Source organism: Leptidea sinapis, chromosome 36 (genome assembly GCF_905404315.1).
Source record: "Leptidea sinapis chromosome 36, ilLepSina1.1, whole genome shotgun sequence".
Lineage (NCBI taxonomy): Eukaryota > Metazoa > Arthropoda > Insecta > Lepidoptera > Pieridae > Leptidea > Leptidea sinapis.
In genome coordinates, this window is record NC_066300.1 from 14,585 (window position 1) to 23,115 (window position 8,531).

Sequence of the window (8,531 nt, forward strand, 5' to 3'; positions counted from 1 at the left end):
AAACTATAAGACTGCTCAATAGAAGCAGTGTTAATCAAATAATTACTTTGCTCAATAGGAGCAGAGTCCAATAAGCTATTACACTGCTCAATAGAAGGAAGGGAGTCTTCGGTGCTCCTCTGGGGCATGAAGCCGTACTGACGGGTACTCATGTTGGGCATTATGTGGTGTCGTATTCTTTTTATGACCATCTTTTAGTATATTTTTCCTAGCACCGGTAAGAGACCTATTGGTCTATAATATTTTGGTATCTTATAGTTCCCCCGGTCTGGTTTCCTAAAAATTATTACCACTGCAACTTTCCAGTTCTTTGGGAAGTAAGCAAGCTCTAGGGATTTATTAATATGGTCAAAAATATTTCCGCGTTTGCGTTGATGGCATTTCTACAAATGTTGGCTGTGAGTCCATCTGAGCCAGGAGCTTTCTTAGGGTTAAAGGAATTTCTTGCGGCTATCAGCTCTGTAAGCGTGAAGAGTGGATCTTTTGTTTCTTCGCTGTTATTTCCCCAATTGATTCTCTCCGCTAGAAATCTGACTTGCTGGAGTTCTTGGTTATTGTCATCTTCTTGGTCTCTGGGTAGAATGAGTCGGCCAATAACCATGCCGATTCCTCAGAATTTAGACTGCGTCCATCTAACCCAAGTGGCATATCCTCTTCTCGCTTTTTTGTACGGCTTATTACCCTATAAATTCCTTCCCAGACGCTCTCTCGGTCTTGTTTTTCACAGAATTCCTTCCAAATTGTTACTTGTGATCTTATTACTTTGGACTCATATTCTTCTTTCTTTTTTAGGTACTCTTCGGCTACTCCGGCTCGTCGTACAGGAGCTGCTCTTGGGATTCTATTTTTCAGAGTGGCCGTTTCCCTCTTCAGTCTTTTCAGTTCTTCAGACCACCAAGGTAACTGTGCTTTTATGTTGTTCTTCCTTTTAGGAATATTTTCTTCACATGCTATGGTGATAAGCTCCGTGTTAGTGTTTACTATTTCATCGAGATGTTCTGTGTTTTTAATGTCGTTGATGTTTACAGGTGATAAGTTTCGGCTTTGCAGCAATTGCTTCAGCTTCTCACGAAACTGAGACCAATTGGCTTTCTTGGTGTTAAATAAACGCGTTGTCCTGGAAGCGCCAACGGCATCGCATTTCATCAACATTGCTTCAAATGTTATTCCATTGTGGTCAGAGCTGGTGAGGGTTTCGTCCACATTCCATCCATCGATCTTGCCCATTAAGTTCGTCGAGCACGCTGTCACGTCTATAAAACTGGTATAGCGCTGTCCTCCTCTTATCGTATCAAACGTAGAGTTAGAGTTATCATTAGAGTTTAGGACGTGAAAAATTCCATTTCGTCGAGAGTACCCAAAATTTCTCGCCCCGTACATCCATAATATTTCCTCCCCACCAGGGGTTTTTAGCATTGGTGTCTCCACCAATAATGAAAAAGTTCACACCAAGATGTGTTATTATTTTCCTTTAATGTTCTAAATAGGGGTCAATGGGTTTGTCGGGTTCGAAATAAAAGGAGACGATTTTGACTTTCCAGAGGCCGGATTGTACTCCAACTACCACAATATTAGATGTTGTCAATTGTGGGTTTTGGGTGTCTACGTGGTCAAATACAGCGATTGCTGCTTTGACAGTAGTAGTTTTTTAAGTTTTTACATCCCCCTATGTATGGTTCTTGCAGTAACGCCAATGCTGCCCCTCTCCTACATGCTTCCATTACAAGTTCATCCGTCGCCAATCTTTTCCTTTGTAGGTTTGACTGAAGTATAAGGTACATGGTCATTCCATTTTGGGTGCCCTTAGCAATACGCTATTGATGAACGTGCTAATCCGTCCCAACGCCTTCTTATTGGGCAGTCCTGACTGAAAGCATTGTGCTCAGAGTGATCATGCCTGGCAGTTTTACAGTTTCTACAAGAAGGCTCAACCCCAGCCAATCAATCAGTGCATTCGCTTTTGAGGTGTGGGCCTCCACAGTGACTGCAAGAGTCGATGGTCTCTGATGAGGAGAGACTGGTCCGCCACCTTCACCTTTTGCAGGTCAATGTGCATTGTTCCTACTTCGGTCGCCCGCTTCCATATTGTTGAGGATACTCTTAGGACAACATGGTTTGTCAAGGGAATCCTTGCTCTCTTCCTGTACTTTATTTCCATTCTATCCAGTCTGTTCCAGTTGCCCAAAGATATTCCTGTTTTGGTTTCGAAGGGCCTTTAGGATACCGGTATCAGTGTGAATCGAGAGGACATTCATCAAGATAAGGAGCGGATCTTTATTCTTCACCTCCTCACATGTGAGATGATTGCCCGCCTTTTCTAATCTATCTCTTATTTGGGCTCGCTCCTCTCTACTCCCGACGCTCATGATTATCTTCCTGTATTTTGCTTTTCTTATCCTTTCCACCTTGACCCAACCATCCTTTGCATCTATGGTATCCCTAATCTTTATTAAGACTGCTTCCCCTGTGTCATTCACGTCTTCCGATGCTACTATTATTGAGTGTAACGGTATCTTCTTGTATTGTGTCATATAGTTACTTGACGTTACACTTGCATATATTTGTTGAGTAGATATTCCAATTTTTCGTTGTTTTCTTCTAGGTGCTTGGTCGTTTCCGCAAGTTGATTTAGGATGGTACTCTCACTTGATATTCCAGACTCTACTATTTTGCTTTGGTCCACTGTTCTTTGCTTTTTTCCTTCTTTTAAAGTTTTTTCCAATTCTTTGACTATTTGATATAGTTTATCGACCGCCTCAATAACTCCATTCTTTATTTCTGCTTTTAAGTTCCTTGAGTTGTTTAAGTGAATCTTGGCCTTATTAAGGTAAACGCGACCCAAGTAGAGCCTAGCGCCATCTATTATTCTAGTGCGAAAACAATAATTATTGAACAAGTATTGAAATAATTGCGTATTTTTATGCAATCTAATTAATAAATCTAATTCTAGTTACGATTATTGTTATTTTTTGGAGTCGGTGTCATCCAAGATAGGTCTGAAACTACATTCATAGGACTCGAGTGTCCGCGTAAGCGGACACCCCATACCGACTAAAACCTCCTCTGTGCTGTAAGCAGCCCTGGCTTTCACAGCGAAGTAGGACGTGGGCCGTGGAGGCCGCAAAGACTACGCAACAACAGTCGCGGGGCGTCTACTAAGGAGACTCGAACCTCAGACCGGCTGTGTGCTTGTGGGAAGGAGAGAGAATGAAAATGAAGATGAAATGAAGATGAAAGACTCGCCGGCGAGTGTGGTGATGTTTTGTGTAATGTATGTAAGTGTGTATGTATGTGTTTATGATTGTATGTATGTTTGTTTGTATGTATGTAGGTAGTGTAAATGTTAGTGTGCATGTATGGTTGTGTCTGTTTGTGGAGTGTGTTTGTGATTGTGTAAGTGGTGTATGTCAGTCCGTCAGTCAGTCCGTGTGTGAGTGAGTGTAGTGAAACGATTACAGGACGAGGACTAGCGTCTCGTCGGGTATCAAAATAATGTGTGGTGTATCTAGGATGCGGGCCGCTGACCATCGTCAGAGTGACGAGTGCCAGTGGTTTGCGGTAGTTGACCGCGCCTACGCCTGCGAAGGCGGTGTGTGCGTGTCTGTGTCGGTGTTTGTAAGGGTGTCGCGTTCGCGATGGTGATGTCGTCATCCGGGTCTACCGTTACGTGTCTGGGACGTCTTATTGGGTTGAGACTACCCGCATGCCTTCCTAACCAAGATGTTGGGATGGTTAGGCGCCTTGTCAAAGAAGCGTCGCGAGATCTCTTTAAAGTGTTGAGCTATGGTCGGAAGCTCTAGGTCGTGGTGAAGGTCAACGTTTCGGATGAATCACGGGGCTCCGGTTGCCATGCGCGTGAATTTATTTTGAACTACTTGCAAACGACGTAAGTAGCTCGGTCGGGTGTGCGCGAAAACGACGCTTACGTATGACAGTATGGGCCGTACGATGGTTTTGTACAGCGTCACTTTGTATTTGAACGGAAGTTTGCTTCGCCCACACACAAGTGGATAAAGGCGACTGAGGACAAATCGGGCTCTATTGCATACCGTATCAATATGTTTCTTGAAGTTCATATTGCTGTTGAACGTGACTCCTAAGTATTTGTAATCCTTCACCTCCTCTGTGCATGGGTGTTTCATACAGTTTAATAACGTCGGTCGGTTGTTTTTTAGCGCGGATGCTATTCGCGTTACCGAAGAGTACCGCTGCACTCTTGGTGGGGTTCACTTCAATCCGCCATTTTCTGAACCAGTTGCCTAGTTCATCGACGGCGGCTTGAAGCACTTTAATGTTCTTGCTCAAGGTTGAGCGGTTGGAGCCAAAGTAGAGTGCCGTGTCGTCAGCGTACTGAGCGAGCTGGACACTGGGAAACTTGGGAATGTCGCTCGTGAAGAGCGAGAAAAGAGTGGGAGAGAGGACTGAACCCTGTGGCACGCCAGACCTGATGGGTCTGGGTGAGGATAGGGTGCCCTCTACTCGATATCGGAAGGAGCGATCAGTAAGGTAGGCTCGAATGATGCGCACGAGCCTGTCTGGCACTCCCAGTTGATACAGCTTGAATACTAAGCAGTTGTGCCATACCTTGTCGAAGGCCTTCGCGACATCGAAAAACACGGCTGCCGTGGTAGCGTCAAATTGACGCCGTATGAGAATGTACTCGGTGAGTCGGTGAGCCTGCTGGGGACACGAGTGAGCGGTTCTGAATCCAAACTGTATGTCGGGTATCAGGTTGAGCTCCGCGATGTAATGATTAAGACGCGCGAGAATTAATCATTCGTAAAGTTTCCCGATCGAGTTAATTAAGCTAATAGGCCTATAGCTACTCGGATTAGCTTTAGGTTTATTGGGTTTTGGGATACCGATAACAATGGAATCCTTCCATTGTTCGGGGAACGCGCTATTAGACAATAGAATATTAAAAATGGTAACCAATGAAGTAATAAGAGTCGAGGGTAGGATTTTAAGAACCCTATTGTTTATAGTGTCGGGCCCCGGGGCCTTCTTGGAGTAAAGCTCCTTAATTATTAGCTTCACCTCTTCGTAAGAGGTGGGTTTTATTACATCGCCTGAAGGGCTCAGAGCGGAGCGACGTTCAACTTCACGATCAACTTCGTCAACGTGTGTCGGGTCGGCTGCTGCATTTGGAGAGCACTGACTCTCGAGACTATCGGCGAGGCATTCAGCCTTCTCATCGTCATCGAGCGCCGGCTGCAGTCCCGGTCTGTCCAAAGGAGGCATGACAGTGGGCGGCTCCTGTTTGAACGCGCGAGGCAGCTTCCAGAAAGCCACATGTGATGGCTTAAGGTTGCCGAGCAAGCGGTCCCAACGTTCGCCGCGGAGATCCGCGATACATTCCCGTACCACCCGCTGTAGGTAGCGGAGGTGGCGCCTATTCTCGACCGACGGATACCTGTCGTAAAGTCTAGTGGTTCTGTGCTTCTGTGTGAGTAGGTTCCTGACCTCTGGAGGCAGGTTTAGGCGATGCGGTTGCATCGTCGGAACCTGCCTGGAGCAGGCCTTGATCCTATTCTGTATATGTGACGTCACATGAGAGATAGCACTGTGAGCCGTGTCGACTGAGTCGATGACGTCCGGTATAAGGTCAAGGTCGTCGGACTTGATAGACTCGAGATCCTTTTCCAGCCGTTGCCAGTCGATCACTGTTTTCATCGGTGGTTGAAAGTTAACCGGTGGGCCTAGATTTAGGACGACGGGCCGGTGGTCTGACTCTAATTCGTGAAAAACCTCGATTGAATTTACATTGAGCGTTACGTTTTTAAGTAACGCAACGTCTAGAATGTCGGGTCGGTGCGTGACGTTATCCGGATAACGTGTTGGTTCGTCGGGTGCTATTACTGAAAAGTTCAGCGTGTTTGTCAGCGAATCTAATAAGATTCCGTTTCTATTTGTGGCTCTACTGTTCCAGCTGGAGTGTTTGGCGTTAAGATCGCCGCCCACTATGACTGCGGCCCCGTGGCCGAGTAATGCTTCTATATCTGTCTCTAATACTTGTTTGTTAGGCGTAAGATAAGCTGAAATAACAGTGATCGGCTGGTGATTCGCCATACTGACTCGGATGGCAGAGGCCTCGATGTTAGTGAGGACCGGAGGATCTATAGGTATGCAGTGTAGAGACCTTTTAAAATAAATGATGGTACCGCCCATACGGGTGGTGCGATCATTCCTGACTAAGTTATAATTAGCGATACGCGGATCGCGTATACGTGGTTTTACAAATGTCTCTTGCACTAAGAATAGGTCTAATTGATGTTCGTGAGCGAACTCCTTCACCAAGTCTAGTTGTGGCTTAAGGCCTTGGGCGTTAAAATACGCTATACGGAGCGTATGTGGTTTAACCCGTCCGCTTGCGTAATTAGGCATCGCGAATGTTTTTATACTTTCGCCCTATATCGGTGAGGGCACGGAATATTTTGGCGTTGTCTGCCATAACTTGCAGGAGCGACGGCGGGTCGTCCCGGACAGCCTCGAGCCTGCTGTCCAGGGCTGTGATTTCGTCAATGTCGAACAGCTCTGAAAGCTCAAACATGAAGGCAAAGGCGCTGCCGCCTTGGTTGCTTGTTGACGCGGACGCGGGCGCCGGTGGCCTCGGTCGCGGGACCGACGCCGCCGGGCGGGACGCTAGCGGTGGCCGGAGGGGCGCGGGGGCCGCGAGAGTGGCCTCTGTGGCAGCTTTGGCAGCTGGAGGAGACCTCGCCCAGGCGTTTACCTTAGGAGTCGGCGCAGGTTTGAAGGTCGGAGTGAACTCCACCTTATCTGCTCTGCCTTGCGGCTGGCGGCGCCCTGGATGACGCTTGTGTTTGGGTGCCTTGGGACACCCGCGATAGCTCGCGGGGTGCCCCTTCTCCCCGCACAAGACGCAGGCCGGGAGCTCCACGCATTGCGCTGGTCGAGGGCACTCCAGCGTGCCATGTTTGCCGAGGCGTTTCACACACCTCGGGGTGTGTTCACAGTTGCGTGCCAAGTGCCCGTATAACTGGCATCTGTGACACTGACCGGGCCCCCCGCGGTTGCGAGGAGCTTCGGCCCGGATGCCCTGAAGGGAGCAAACCGATTTTATATTAAAAATTTACTTTCCCTCTTGCATGAGGTCGAGGACGACGAGAACCATGTTAAATGGTTGTTTGTTGTTGGTGCCGCGCATACGGTGCACCTCGTGTGCAGGGTAACCCTGCTCTTTGAGGTCCGACAGAATGTCGGCCTCGTCTTTCTCTCTGGGGACGTTCCTAATAACGACCCTCAGACGCTTCTCCTCAGGCAGGGCGTACGTGTGGAAACCCACACTCAGCTCTCTAAGAAGAGATGTCAAGGCGCGGTGGTCCGCTACCTCTTTGGTCTCTAATTTGATAAGAGATTGGTACGCCCTCGCCTAGAAGGAGAGCGTCTTTGGGATCCTATTTTTGATCACCAACCAGCGGCCTCGGTCTCCTATAAAAATAGGGGGCGGGCGCTTGGTCGGAGGTGGTACGCGGGCTTTAGCGGGCGCGGGCGCGGGAGTGGAGATATTCGTGGCCGCGGCTTTCTTGGCGGGCGTGCCATCGACAGAAGGCGATTCGCGACCGCGCTTCTTTTTACGGCTCACGGTGGTGAAGCCGTCCGTGTCCGACGCACACTCTCCGCTCTCGACGGTAGAGCGGTTTCCGGCTGGGCCGGTGAAGCACTGGAAGCCTGAGGGGCTTCCGTGCGGTCAGGAGTGACCGCGGGGACCTTAGGGGTCGCCTGCGCATCAAAGTTAGCCTGAAGGACAGGCGGGCGGGCTGATCGGGTGATCACTTTATATCGCTCACAGTGTTTATGGGTGTTCCTCCCATGCTCAGAAGTGGGATATCTTATTTAAGCTTCCTCGTTATGACCATCGAATTTTTTTTTGTGAGGTGCAAATTTTAGCTTATTTTCAATACCCCACGTCCGGACATATTCCAAGGTCTTGTTTGCTTGCTTTTCAATTTTAGCTGCCGTGTCCCCGTGAAAAACCAGTACGACATCATTTTCAAATGCTTGCCCATATTGACCTCTAATTTCCAAGCCTTTAAGCAGTGGATCCAGCAGTAGATTCCAAAGAAATGGTCCTCCAATGAAACATTGGACACAACCCTTATGTGTGCTGTTCCGGTGCTCATGATCTGCATATCTGACTGAGACGTATCTGTCTTTTAGATAGGTATCTATGACGCGTCGTATATTGATAGGGCACTTTTCTTCCGCCAGCCGGACTCTGATCTTCGGCTACCACGCACTAACAAAGGCTCCCTCTATGTCCAATGATACAATGCTTATGATTTTCTTTTGTTCAAGCTGCTTTCTTATGTATTTCATAAAGTCATAGATTCAAATTCAAATTCAAATTCAAATATTTTTATTCAAAATAGGATTTAGTATCACTTATTGAACGTCAAAATCTACCACCCATTCAAAAGAGACTGCCTCAGACCTGAGAAGAATGGGCGCAAGAAACTCAGTGGGCTTTTTTTTATATAAAATATGGATTACAATGTAATATCGTACAATAA